Source organism: Cygnus atratus, chromosome 2, assembly GCF_013377495.2.
Source record: "Cygnus atratus isolate AKBS03 ecotype Queensland, Australia chromosome 2, CAtr_DNAZoo_HiC_assembly, whole genome shotgun sequence".
NCBI classification, from domain to species: domain Eukaryota; kingdom Metazoa; phylum Chordata; class Aves; order Anseriformes; family Anatidae; genus Cygnus; species Cygnus atratus.
The window spans coordinates 40,897,394-40,910,729 of NC_066363.1; the positions used below are offsets into that span (position 1 = coordinate 40,897,394).

The 13,336-nt window shown below is 44.5% G+C and overlaps 1 protein-coding gene across 4 annotated transcripts in view; it reads left to right on the top strand.

Annotated features, from left to right (window-relative positions):
• Nucleotides 1-895: 895 nt before the first annotated feature.
• RARB (retinoic acid receptor beta) overlaps nucleotides 896-13,336 on the top strand; it is a 331,702-nt gene continuing 319,261 nt past the window's right edge. The window contains exons 1-2 of one of the 4 annotated variants that reach the window (XM_035556374.2): nucleotides 896-978; nucleotides 9,215-9,309. The gene's annotated coding sequence lies outside the window, so the exon portion shown is untranslated. Of the gene's footprint in view, nucleotides 1,195-9,214; nucleotides 9,310-13,336 lie in introns of all 4 variants that reach the window. The other 3 variants (XM_050709157.1, XM_035556376.2, XM_035556375.2) reach the window with 3 other exon arrangements.

Consider the following 13,336-nt stretch of genomic DNA (forward strand, 5'->3'; position numbering starts at 1 on the left):
TTGGGTAGTTGGGAGAGATGCTGGGTCCAGGTCCCCTGTACCAAGTTTTTCAAAATAGTTGCAGTAAAAAGGACGTCGCAAATAGAACGCTGCCGAGTGAATGATCAAATTCTATTTATTTATTTATTTATTGTTATTACAGCCAGATGTTGCCTCAGGAAGTTGAAACAAGAAATCAGGAACTGACAGCTCAATAATTAAATTGGGAAAGTTGGCAGGCCTCCCACTACTTCCTCCGATCCGTAGCATCTATGAATGAAGGCGGGCAGTATCCCAGTGGCTCTCCTTCTGAACCGGCTCATCCATTACCGGGTAATGATTTTCCATCGAGGCAACAGCAAAGCACAAGGCCTATTACACCAGCTACATAAAGTTAAAAAGGCATTATGAATAAAACGTTCGCCACGGCTTTTACCAACATTTCTACACAAGGCTGCCTAATGCTGTCATGTGTTTATTACACTTAATAATGTTTACATAATTCTTCCTCGAGCTCATTATGGCTGCCAAAAATCTGAATACTGCGTGCGGGCTTGTGTTTATCTCTGGAGGGCTTTGCAGTCAGCAAAGACGAGTGGGGCAGGAGGTCCGAGGCGGGCAGCAGGTAGCCAGCCCACCGCGACCCCAGCACGCCCGCAGCTTTTCTCCCGATTTAAGGATTTCTCCTCGAGCAGGGAACCCCTGGCCGGGCCGGGAGTTTGCCGAGGGGAGCGCCCCGCACCTGCCCGCCGCCGCCGGCCTGAGGAGGGCGCAAAATGGCGGCGGGGGCGCGGGGCCCCTGAGCGCCCCTCAGCGCCCCGCTCCCGTCCCCTCGCCGAGCTCCGAGGCGGCGCGGCGGCCCCCGGCGGCCCCGCCAGGGGGCGGGCCGAGCCGGGCCGGGGCGGGGCGGGCCGGGGGGGGCCGGGGCTGCCGCCGCCGCCGCCGCTGCTGCCGGCTGCACTGGCGGGGCGGCGGCAGCGGGAGCGGGCGGCAGCGGAGGTAAAGCGGGGACGGCGGCGCTGAGGGGGGGGTGCGGTGGGCTGTGCCCCGCCGAGCTCCGCGCACGGTGCCCGCCGTGCCCCGGCACAAGTTGGCTGCGGGAGCTCCTGGGCTGCGTCCCCGGTGCGGCGGGGCTGCTCCCCGCAGACAAAAGGGCGGCCGGGCGCCGCGCCCGGGACTCTGCCGGGGCTGCTACGGGAGGTCCGTGCTCCGCAGGTGCGGGGGTGTGTGTATATATATATATATATATGTGTGTGTGTGTGTGTGTATGGGGAGGGGGCCGCGGCCGTGCGAAATGCCGGCGTTCACGCCAAGGAAGGACGAAAAGTGCGCCTCCTCTGCGGGAAGGCTCCCGGGGCGCCGCGGCGGAGTTGTGCCGCCGTGCGCAGCGCTGGGATCTCGGCTTCTTTCCGCTGCTTGGGGTCGAGGAGCGCCTAACAGCGCCCGAGGGGTAAAGCGAGAGGCGGGCGGCGGCGCCGTGGTGCTGCAGGCGCTTTCTCTCGGCGCTTGGAGGGCAAACGGGACCCCTCTGAGGGCAGGAGGGACCCCAGCAGCCGTCCCAGGAGCCGTCCCCGAGCCCCAGGACTCTCAGGCTCCCCCGAGGCACCCCAAAACTTGGCGCGCCTCGCCGCCGGCGGTGGCACGGTGGTGGAAGTTTCTGCGTGGGCACCGCTCGCCGAAGGTTTTGGTTGGGGAAAAGTTGGAAGGAAAAACGAGAAGTTGCTTTCAAGGGCTTTTATTCCGTCGCGAGGAAGCTGGTTTTGATTTAAAGCGTTATTTAAATCTTTCCTTTATGAATAAAGCCCTGGGGAAGAGCTTGGTGTGTCAGCGTCAGTCTGCATCTGGTTTAACGATCAGAGAGGGCTGATAGTCTGCTTTTTGTGTAGGTAAGCTACCGGAGAAACAGATTTTGCTAGATGAAAGCTTGCAGGGTAGGTGCGTGTATAATGGTGTTGTAATGTTAGCAAATAAGAGCAATCATCCGGTACAGGATCTGCCTCGACGCTGGCTGTCATTATTCAGTACCTGGGCATGCTCGTGAAGAGCGCAGAAGCCAGCTCCAAAGGAGCTGGCTGCGTTTTGGGGTACCTTGTGTTTCGTCTGATTCTCTTCTGCGCCTTCTTGCAGAGCTGAGGGGTCCTGCGCTCTGCTTTCGGGCTAATTCACCCCACCGGCAGCATGTGAAAGCATCTCCTTCACAGCTGAGGATACGCTTCTCTAGCGGTAGAAGGAGCGACACCAAGGGCTGCTTTACCGTGATGCCTTTTCAGCTTTCTGCTGAAGTGGCTTTGTCTGTATCTGTAGTAGAAGGGTTTTACGGTTGCAAGAGCGCTAGCCTGTTTGAGGGCAGTGGGTCTGTAGTGTGGCTGAGGCGTGGAGGACTCGACATCTTGCATCTCCACGTTTTTGTGGAATGAAATAGAAAACTCTAGCAAGTTCCCAGTTAGGTGTGTACAGTAGGAGTTTGAGCAAGGTGTGCCTGAAGGGGATCATCCATTTTCACGCTTCAATCCACATGGATATGGTGGGAGAGTTCCCCACTGTCTTTGATGGATTTACACGTGTAAAACCAGAGTTGCAAGTCGATTCAATCAGATTTGTGCTAAAGCTTGTATTTCTTGTGTGCAATACCAGTATTTTTGAGACAAAGATACCATTTTCCACTACTTTGCACCCTGGGATGTGATTCCCCTAAAGCACGTTATCAACAGTGTTTAAAAAGCTTTTGCTTCTCGGTGGGATGTGCTACAAAGTCAGGCCAGCGCTGGTTCACCCAACTCTTGTGAGCAGTTACGAGGTACTTTTGTCGAGGTTGAAGTTTCTTCTAACCCTTCTCAGCTCGCAGTTACTTGCACAAAATGTTAGTGTGTTTGTGCCTGTTTAATAACCTGTTGATTCACTAGTATCTTGTAGCGTTGAATTCTGTAAGTTGTCTTCATTAACTCTGTTGTCTTTCAATATCATTAATATTCTCCTTGCTTGCATGTTAGGAGACAGTAGTTACTGAAATACCCCAATATAGCTGAGCTGATCTTAATTATAATAATGGAATTTATTACAATGCATGTTGTGAGTACAAACTAGTGTTAAAGCTTGGGCAAAACTTGGGAAAAAAAACTGTGTCAAGTTTTCCTTCTTTGTAGGTTGTGTTCTAATTAAATATTCATTACTATAGGAGCTAGTCTTGGTGTCCCAAGATACTGGTGAAATGTCAGTTAAATCACATTTCCCTCCTTCAAAGCAAGTGCAGTATGCCATTTGCTACAGTATGGGAAATCTTGAAGAGTTTAACTCATGTAACTTTTTATTCTCTGTAATCTTTAGTTGCCTTCTTATTCAAGGTAGTTATGTGGGGAAAGTGCTGGACATGAAGGCATTGCAGACATAGAAAACCAGAATGAGGCCCATGGGGGAAAAAGTGAAAGGAACATGAAACACAGGAAAGCGTAAAGAATTTGTAGAACAGACGTTCACCTATAAGGAGTAGTTTTTTGAGGAGTTGCTTGTGTAGTAAAGGCAGGTTACTTATGAAGTGAAGGCAGAAAGAACTTCATTTTTATGAAATATTTATTTAGTATGTTAAAGTAATACTTTAGAGAATTTGGATTTATCTTCTATGCCAGCCTAAATTTTCTCTGATGTTCGCATCTTTCTTGTATCCTGAAATAGTGAGCTCTCTGTTGTCGTCTTTGATTAGCCGTACAGATTGTTGTAGAGCTTCATAGCAAATGCATAGGGCACTAGGTCCTACTGTATCACATCTCTAATTTATGACTTTATTTTTTAGCAGTTATGGCAAGTCTACTGACCTTCTCAGATCAGAATTAAAATAAATCAGATACAATTAAAAATATGCCAATATTAATGAAGTTACTGATGAAATGCATGTGAGCATATGAGCTCGCTCGGTTTCCCTTTTCACTTCTTGTTTTTAATGTAGAGTGCAAGCTGTTGCTAATTAGCATGGCACTCTGAAGGTGGTCTCTGTAAGCTGAATGGAGAGGGTAGGATGGAAGGGGGAGGGGGGGGAGAAAGAACCCAGAGAAGTAAAAGTGCCAGTCTTAGACGTGTGCATAAGCTTTGCACACAGAGTGGGTTTTGTCCTTCTCATGGCACAAGTGATGACAACACCTTCCCAGGTGGCGTGCAAAATGTCTGCCCTGGGTTGGATGCAGTACTGAGGTGTGCTTTGGGGCAGGGCTTCTGGTGCCCCTCTTGCTGGAGGCTCTGGTTTCTCTCTGGCTTCCAGTGCAGAGCTGCAGCTTGTCTCTGGGTTAGGAGCCTGGCAAGGGGAGCTGATAAGCTGCAGGATGGGGCTGGGAGCACATGCGTTTCCAGCAGGCTGGTAGGAGAGGTGCCATGCTACCGCTGTCTGCCAGCTCTGGTGGGTTCGCCGTGGCCCTTAGGGATGCCAAATGTTACAGGCACCGATGCCTGTTATTGTTTTAAGTTGCTGAAAGCTTATTTACTTTGGCTGTGCCTGCGGCATCCAGAATTCCTGTGCAATATACACAAGTGAATATAGGTGCTTATGTGTGTGTATAAATATTTCCATATATATATTTCTCTGTGTTAAAATATTTTTTGTGCTATTGGATGGAACTTGTGCAGCTGCTGAGGAGGCAGGTTTTGAACTTGCACAACGTAATCTGGAGGTCTGGGGTTTGAATGCTTGGCGGTCATGATTCTGGAGGTTTTAGCTCTTATCTAGGCAGATATGAAAAAGCTGCTCCCTGCGGCAGCAATATGTACCAAAGTAATAGAAGACAAGCTTTAAATAAATGATAAATTGAATCTTTATTAAACCCGTTCTTGCATATGGGGAGCATCCTCTGAAGCTGTACAGAAAGCTGCCTTCCTTGGGTCTCTGAATGAAACCTGATTCGCCCCCTGCGAGGGCGTGCTTTGCGATGCCAGGCATGAAAAATGGCTCTCGGTAGCCCAGGACAGGTAACATCATCTTCCCTTTCTCACATCTCCTCGCTCTTGAATCCGCTTTGACCTATGTCTAGCCTCTCTGCACATGCTTTGGAATCAGTGCTGTCAAGTAGGTGGTGTGTGCTGCTCGTTTCATCAAAGTAATTCAGTACATCCCATCTCACAGTAATGATTAAAAAAATTCTTTCTGTGTTAGAGGGGGTGGCTTGGCCCATGGTATTGGTACACATAAGTATTTTAGCATTACATACTATTGAGAAATTTAATTTAACAAAAATCTTGGAAGTAACTAATAAGAAAATGCTGCTTTTTAAAGCTTTCCATCTAGAGTTCAAAGAAAAGTCAAAGGAAGTTACAGATCATATGTCTTTTATTTTTTCTGGGGTCAACTGCAGGAAGTTGTATACATTCTAAACCACATTCAATTTTCTTTAAGTGCAGATATTTCTTTGTTCGGTCACTGTAAAAAAAAAAAAAAAAAAAAAAAGCTATTCCAGAGTGATTTGTGCTTAGGTGATCTGAGATGCCGCTCCTGAGGCAGTGCTTTCTCCTGTTGACTGCTTTGTGTTGCTCCTTTGAGGTGGATCTCAGAGGAACATGCTTTGAGATGAGGCGTTAAGGTAGCTGATGCTGCTCTGTGTGACCTGTAGAGCAATGCTGCCTGATCAAGGTGAAGTACGCGAAAGGCTTTGTTGCATTTTCATAAATAAAGAGTCTTGGAGCAGCCGCTGTCAGCTGTCAGTAATGTTAATATTTTAGCTAGAATATTTCCCTTTTAAAAATTTGTTGGAGAAAGAAATGGATTACTTTTCATGTTTATTGTAATAATTTGCAGGTTTATTACTTCTTAATATGGGGTCTTGCCATTCTATCTCGTGCAAAGTCTTAGTTGACGTCAGTGGCTATAAGATCATGCCCCACTTGTTTTCTTTGTAATTGTTCACAAAAAATATCAGCTACAGCATTAGCTTCTTGTTTATGTTTCTATGTTACAGTGGTGCCTGAGGGCTGTTTGGTGTTTTCCACATCACTACTTTATTTTGTAACCCCTTATTTTTGGGGAAAGGAAGCACAGGAATAAGAGGATATTGCGATAAAATGTGGTGTTGAGCGGGAGTCATCAGTGTGCTCTTGCGATGGAGCCCAGTGGCATGGCGAGCTGCACCAGCAGGAGCGTGGTCACCCAGCTGAAGGGAGCAACCATGCCTTGTGATGTGGCTTTTCCTGGAATATTGCTGCATTCAGGCCTGGGCCCCAGTATGAGAGAGGTAGGGACAAACTGGAGAGATCCAAGAGGAGGGCTGCCCAGGTGGTTGGGGGCTGGAGCAAGTGGTGCATGAGGAGCTGAGGACCCAGGACACACAGCCTGGGGAACAGAAGGGGAAGGCGGATCGCAGCCTTCCATGTCCTAATGGCTATTATGGAAGAGAGAGAAGCCTTTCTCTGAGGCGTGCAGAGATGCAGCCATTCAGATTGAAAGGGTGGAAGCTCTGTCTGGGCATAAGGGGAAAAATAACAATGAGAATTGTTAAGCTCCGGACCAGGGCTGTGGGGAGGCTGCAGGATCCTTCCTTGGAGATACAAGAACTTGGCTGGGCAAAGCCACAAACAACTTGATCTCACTTTGAAATTGGCGCTGCCTTGGTTGGGAGTTGGAGTAGATGGCCTCCCTTTCCAGCCTAAGTACTTCAGGAAGAATTCCCTCGGAGAAAATAAGTAACAAATCTTTATGCTAAATATCCTTTCTGAGTGTGTTCTTAGGAAGAGCCATCCATTTGTGGGGTCGTAGGAGCCTTTTGTATAGCATTTACGTCCAACATTGTTTAGAATGAAAGCAGTTTTGTGAAGACCCCGTGCAAAGGGAACGGTTTCAGCCGTGTTGCCGTAGGGCAGGTGGGTGCCTCTGCACGGCGAGCAGTCGCAGCCGCGCTGCCGTCAGGGTGGCTCGGGGCAAATAGACGTGAGGTGCTTTGGGCACTCGTCTCTGCTGGCCTTGGCTGTGGCTTGTGTAGCTGAGTTCTTTGCAAGTCCGGGGAGGTGTGAAACACACGTGCTAAATTCTGAGTTTTCTGGTCGGGCGTAATAAGAAGGTGCTTTTCTGAGCGACTGATGATCTGATTCAGGCCTGATGTGATGGGAGTACTCTCACTCTTCTGGTGGAGTGGCTCACCCTTGTTAATTGTGGCATTGCATTTGACCACTTGTATTAGGTAATATCTCTGCTTGAGTATAAGATTGGCTGTTTTCCTGGAAGTGTCGTTTCCTCCGAGGTCATACTGACCTCACTGGAAATGCCCAAAGGTTTGGCCTCAAGACGGCCTTTTTTCCTTGAGTTACTGATGACCAAATAACCTACGTTACATGAATTGTAATTCGTTCAGCGTTAGTCTTTTAATCATCATCTCAGTCAATGAATGTAAAATAACATGAACTGTATATACTGGTGCTTATGCGTTCAAATGAGAAAATTCAGGAGTGGAGAGCAAGTTAATTTGTTACCCCGAGTCCCTGTACAGACATGCTTATAGGTGGCAGAAGGAAGAAGGAGCATGTCCATGGTCCAAAACAATTCCAGTCCTCCCAAACCAACTTTTTTTTTTTTTTTTTTTTTTATTGAAGACATTAAATGCGTTTTTTGGTATTTGAATCACAGCTAGCATATTTAACTCAGGCTTAGAAGTTAAGGCTCTGGTTTGGCTTTTCAGAAAGGCTCCTGGCGACAGAGTGAATAATCTGCAGCAGCATAAGTAGTCGCCATCCATCTCGGCTGCTGTGTTTTCCCTGTCGGCCAGACTGACAGTGGCCTTTCTGCAGAGGTACAGGGGGCATGTGTGAGAGCTGTCATGATCACCATCAGCACTCTGCAGGACACAGGGGCTTCAGAAGCTTCTCCCTCCATGGGCTTGCCTACCTGTGGGTGGGAATGGCACGGAGAGGAGGGCAGGCTATTGCTCAGGAGGCCAGAGTGTGGAATTTGGGGAGGAGAAATGCAATCTTGTACTCCCAAGAAGGAAGGGAGCAGCAGCTTTCTGTTCTGGCCATTATCTAGAGACCTGCTTTTCTCTTCAAAATCCTTAACGATACATATTTTCTAGCATGGAAGTTCAAGCTTTTCAACTGCAAGAGAGCGGCTTAGTAATTGGGAAGTAATAAGCAGTTTTAATTCCCCTTTTGTTGCTCTGTGTATTTGGATTGTACTTGGGATGTGTTTTCCAGCGTTGTACGCGTTTAAAAGGGAAAGGCATTTTCCTCTGTTTTGAAATAAAGGCTAAAATACAAGAGTTGTTGATGGAAGCCTAAGAAAAAGGCTGAAAATCACTGAACCTAGAATAGAAATATGGGAGCAGCGTTGTTGTTTCTAATAAGGTTGTGATATGGAAATTGCCTTGCTGATAGAGCTGTTATTTTTAATAAAAAATTAGTCTGTTCTTTTGGTTTGGATTTTATGAGCCAGGTAACTGGTCAATATTATAGAATATATATCTTTGATTTAGAGTATTTTCTGATAGAGGAAGCCAGTACAGAAGTATTTTCAAAGTAGTGTTATGAGATTTAGGGGCTAGACAGGGAAAGCACTTTGTTAGTTCACCACTCATTCTTTTACATTGCTGCTGCTGTGTAAGAGAAGTATTGAATTGTCTTTTGTGTCTATACTTTCTGCATTTTTGCCTGGTCTCAGACTTTACCATTCTTTGCTGAAGACTTTTTTTTCCTTCCCCCTCTTGACTTTCTCTTGTCCTGCTTTTCTTGTTGGGCAGGGGCAGGTCAACAGGAGTGGTGCCTTCCTGGATCTGAAGTATGGGTAGAGGCCACATTATTGAAATTACATTTCCATTGTTAAAAAAGGGAAAGGGTTTTGTTGTGCTGATGGTTCAGCTGCAAAGTATTTCAGCTATTTTTTTCATTATTTCTCTGAAGTTTAGTTGAGTATACTGGGGGAAGTTAATTGCATATCGCATGTGCTCAGTGTTAGTGCACTTCTGAGCAGCTCTGAAGTTCCCTTGGAGGCTTACAGGGAATTTTGTCATGAGTGTCGCCTTCTTCCTTGAGCTGGAACTGAGGACAAGGTCTGTGTTGGAATTGGTAGGGATATTCAGTGGGAGCAGTAACCTGAGTTCCGTTTCCAAAGACTTCAGTGAAGCAGCACTGGTTTTTGATTTCGTGTTTATCCGTACTGGCGATAACATTAGATCTTCCCTAATTTTGCCTTGAGTATCAGTCATTGTTACTGATGAGTGTGTCTGCCTTTTTCTTTCAAAACTACACTTTTTGATTGCTCTTTGCCATTTTCTTTCAGGATGTCAAGCTGGCTTAGGTCCTTGAAAACTACCCTGGTGTCAAGCTCTCTCTGACTTGCTTCCAGTCCTGAGGAGCAAAGGTAGAGTTAAGCGGGTAAGTTAAAAATCCATGCACTGAAAGAAATGAAGATTTTAGTTAGTGCCCTTTCCTTTGCGTGGCACTCTCTGGTACATTTCTTCCTTCAGAGTTGCGTGGTCCATGACACCAGGCTATCAGTGATAGAGAATGGGAAATCTAAAGGAGGGGAGTCACTTTGAAAACGTAGTAAAAAGTTAATGAATGGAGCACTTACAGGGAAAATACCAGTGTGGACTGTATCAGGTAAGCACTTGAAAAGTGAAAAGTGCCCCCCTGTTGGTTTGTTCTTCTTTTGACTGTTCTCTTTGAAAAATCTAATTGGAATCACAGTTGAACTACAGTGATAAAATATGGTTTTCGTAGATAAAGTTGCCATAATACACACTTAGCAATTGGGAGTGTTGCTGGAAATAGTAGGACCATGTAGAAATGAACACAAATTCCCATTTCCTGTTTCATCTTAAGGGCAAAGTACCCTTGGTGCAAATCCCGGGGGACCTATATAGTCATTAGCAGATGGAGGGAAACATTAATCTTCTACCCGCAGACCTGCCCCAACACACAAAGCAGGGAGCATCTCTGTTATGAGAATTGCTAGCAGTTCTGTTAAACATGATAGTATATCTTATAATCACAGTGCCAGCCACTCTTGCTGTTCATTGCTGTGTTTTCTTGGTACTCTGGGTCTCCAGATTTCCCTTTGTCTATCCATGTGTACTGGAGTAGTGACAGTGTTTCTGCTTCTTGAGATGTGGGCAGAAGCTTCTTCCAACCCTTTAAATTTTTTCCTCTTGCCATAAGCACTAGAGTACATTAAGATGTACCTTAAGTACCTTTTTGCGCAGGGGGGAAATGCATGATTTTTCTATCATTCAGTCCTTCTTATTTGGCAGTAAGCTAGGAGACAGCCATGGTTAATGAGGTATCTCAGCAGCACATTTTTATGGGAGCATAGTTTAAGGGTAGGAGTATGTCCAGTCTCCGAGCTGCCTAGTGAGTATTCTGTATTTGGAAACAAACGCCAGCTGGCAGTGGTTAAGGAGTGCATGCTTATTCTGCTCGTGATAGCCAAAACATGCTCCCTGCTGTGTGCTTTTGGCAGCTTTGCATTGGCAGTATGTCTCAAATGCCAGTTGCATATCCTCCTTTCTTCCCCATCAGTGTGTCCCATAAGGCATGGTTTAGCCTAAATAAAAATGTGCCTCTGTTAGAGTTGGTAACATATGGAAAGAGACTGCTTGTTTTCAAAAATCAAAGTCCTTCTGAAACACCTCTAGTACGTCATTTCCACAGTGGAAATAAAAAGATGATTATCATGTCTTGCTGTACTTTTATTGCTATGATTTTTGTGACACCAATTCTTAGGCGTACTGCGCTGGAGGGAGTGCAATATATTTTCAGTGGGAGCAGTGGGTGGAGTTTCACTTCTGCAGTGGCTGCATATTAATTTTATTTGAAGCTCTTACTCTACATATATGGTCAAAGTATTAAGTAAAAAGTAGGGTTCTGAACATAATCATCACCTCATATATGTCTTTGTATTTGTTGAATTGCTTTATGTCAATAAACATCTAAAATAAATGTTACATTTTATTTGAGAGATACCTGATTATACGTGGGCAGCCTGACTTTTACAATCAAGTGTTGCAAATGTGCTTAGCTGAATTATTTGAAGCAGTTCATGAGTTGTGGTACATCAGATACAAGTTCTTAAGAATCCAAAGGTGAATAAGTGCAGTCTACATTCCTTTGTCATTTTTATCTCTAGCAACAGCATAATGGGTGTTAAAAAACAAAACAAACAAACAAAAAGAAACCTCACCAACACTGAAGCTTTTCAGTTTATTACCCCAACAACTGCATTTAAGGTCAAGTCAACCCTAGGGTAAGTAACTTATGCTTAGAGCTTGGATTTAGAAATATCAATATTTTAGAAATACTTAAAAATACTTATGTATTTAAGTTCCATATTGCCTTATTATTTTTTTGAGACACTCATACACCTGCTTTGTTTGCAGCAGATCTCGATATTTGGCAAGATGGTACTTCTCAGACAATTTAATTGCCTTTCTCTTCACTAAACCAATGAACTTTTGTTGAGATCTGATAAAATACAGAATTTTGAAAATCATTTTCTCTCCTCTAATTGAAGTTCCCTAGAAAAAGAAATTGTCACCTTGCTCAAATTACTAGCTTTCCCAAAGTTGGAATCACACAGCCGCTAAAAAAGGGGAGGAACAGTACCCTTTGGAAAATGCTAGTTTTGTGGGCACTGTGCTTCTTCATCTCTGTTGAAGCCTGCCTTCAGGGGCTAATTTAACGCTCCTGTTGCCCACTCTGCTGTCACAGTAAGTGAGAACAATTACGTTTTCCAGGCAGGAGTAGGGGAATGAGATAAGAAAGAGGGCCTTACTTGTGACCTCTTCCTCAAATCCATGAGCTTAGCTCAGCAGCCTCATACCATATAGCCTAAGCTGTCACATAGCTTTCTCTCTCTCTGGCAAAAAGGACGCAGTTCAGCTGCTTTCAACAGATGCTCCAGAAGGGTACAGGTCTCTTTGTAAGATCTGTGTCACACACATCAGCCCACTATGTCTTGGATATTCAAGGGCATAAGTACCAGTGTTCAGGTGGCTGAATACTTTCATGGTTGTCTGTGCGGTAGTGAAGTTGGATCACAGCAAGGTTTGATTCCTGTGTTGAAAGAACACTATTGCACACTGTCTAGGTGATTCATGCTCTAAAAAAACCTGGGGTATGACATGCAAAAAAAGTATTTTAAAAAGTAGGTTGCAAAGTCAAACCTTCAGAAGCTGCAAAATATCAGATTTATCTTTTTTTCTTCAGTGCCTATAGTTGATGCAGGAAGATGGATTTTGCAATTGTAATTTCACCGTATCCTAACCATTGGGCACCTGAATGGGATAACTATTAAAACAACAACAACAACAACAAACAAAAACAAAACAAAAAAAAGTGATGTGGTCGTGGTATGTGGCAAATAGCATGTTGGTATTCATTTCTGAGGAAAAACAGTGTTCATAGAAGACTGATCATAGTCAATGTTAAATGTAATATTTACGTAGGAGATAAATAGACTTGGTTCAACAGAACTCAGGTTCCACTTCAGCTAAATATATTTGCATTATGTAAACCTAATGGAGATTCAGATGTGCAATAAGTGAGCGTGTGTAACGTGATTGATTACAGTGAAGTTTTTGCCATTTGTGCTAGTGCTGAATTCTGCCTCTAGTCAAGTAGAAGTTCTTTAAGAGTTCTGCCAATACAGTTTTGTCTTGGAACAGCTTTGGGGCTTGCCAGCAGTGTTATTTCTTCTGCATTGTAGGAGCAGCTCTAGTTACATGCCAAAGTAATATGGTTTTATTTTTAAACTGAAAAATAAATGAAACCTATGTAGAAATGGAAACTTTGCCGAATGCCAGATTCTGACCATGTTATTCCCATTGGAAGGAACCAGTAGGACCACTTGCGCAATCTGCTTCCTCTTTATAGCATTATGAGGTTCGAAATGTGGGAAATACTGGAAAAAATGAGTGTAAGAAAGGAAAGAAATCTGCCAATGTCTATGTCCTTTAAAATGAGTTATTATAAACTACTTGCTGAGATGTGTTTTGTGTAGATATCAGATTTAATAAGACGTCAGTTAGAGCCAGCCAGCCTGCATTTAAAAAGTTTTATTCTATGGAGAATAGATAGAAAAATTTGGGTGTCTAAATATTCTTAACATAATCATAATTTAATTTAAGAACTTTGGCCTGTTTTCTTAAGAGAGTAAGTCTTATGAGCATGGAGGATCTGTCTGTCAGGGTTCTTCCCTTCCCATTTTCGCTGATTATTAAGCTTTTTATCCAATGTAAGCAAGCAGAATTTTAGAAAGTTAGTTACAGTAACCAAGGAGATAAAATAGATGAGGGGTGTGGGAATGGGAAATACGGTACTCAAGAAAAGATAGGTTTGCTCTAAGAGTATCTTCTTCAGATACTAACCCTTGTAAGTAAGGTCCTGATGCTTCGCCACCAGC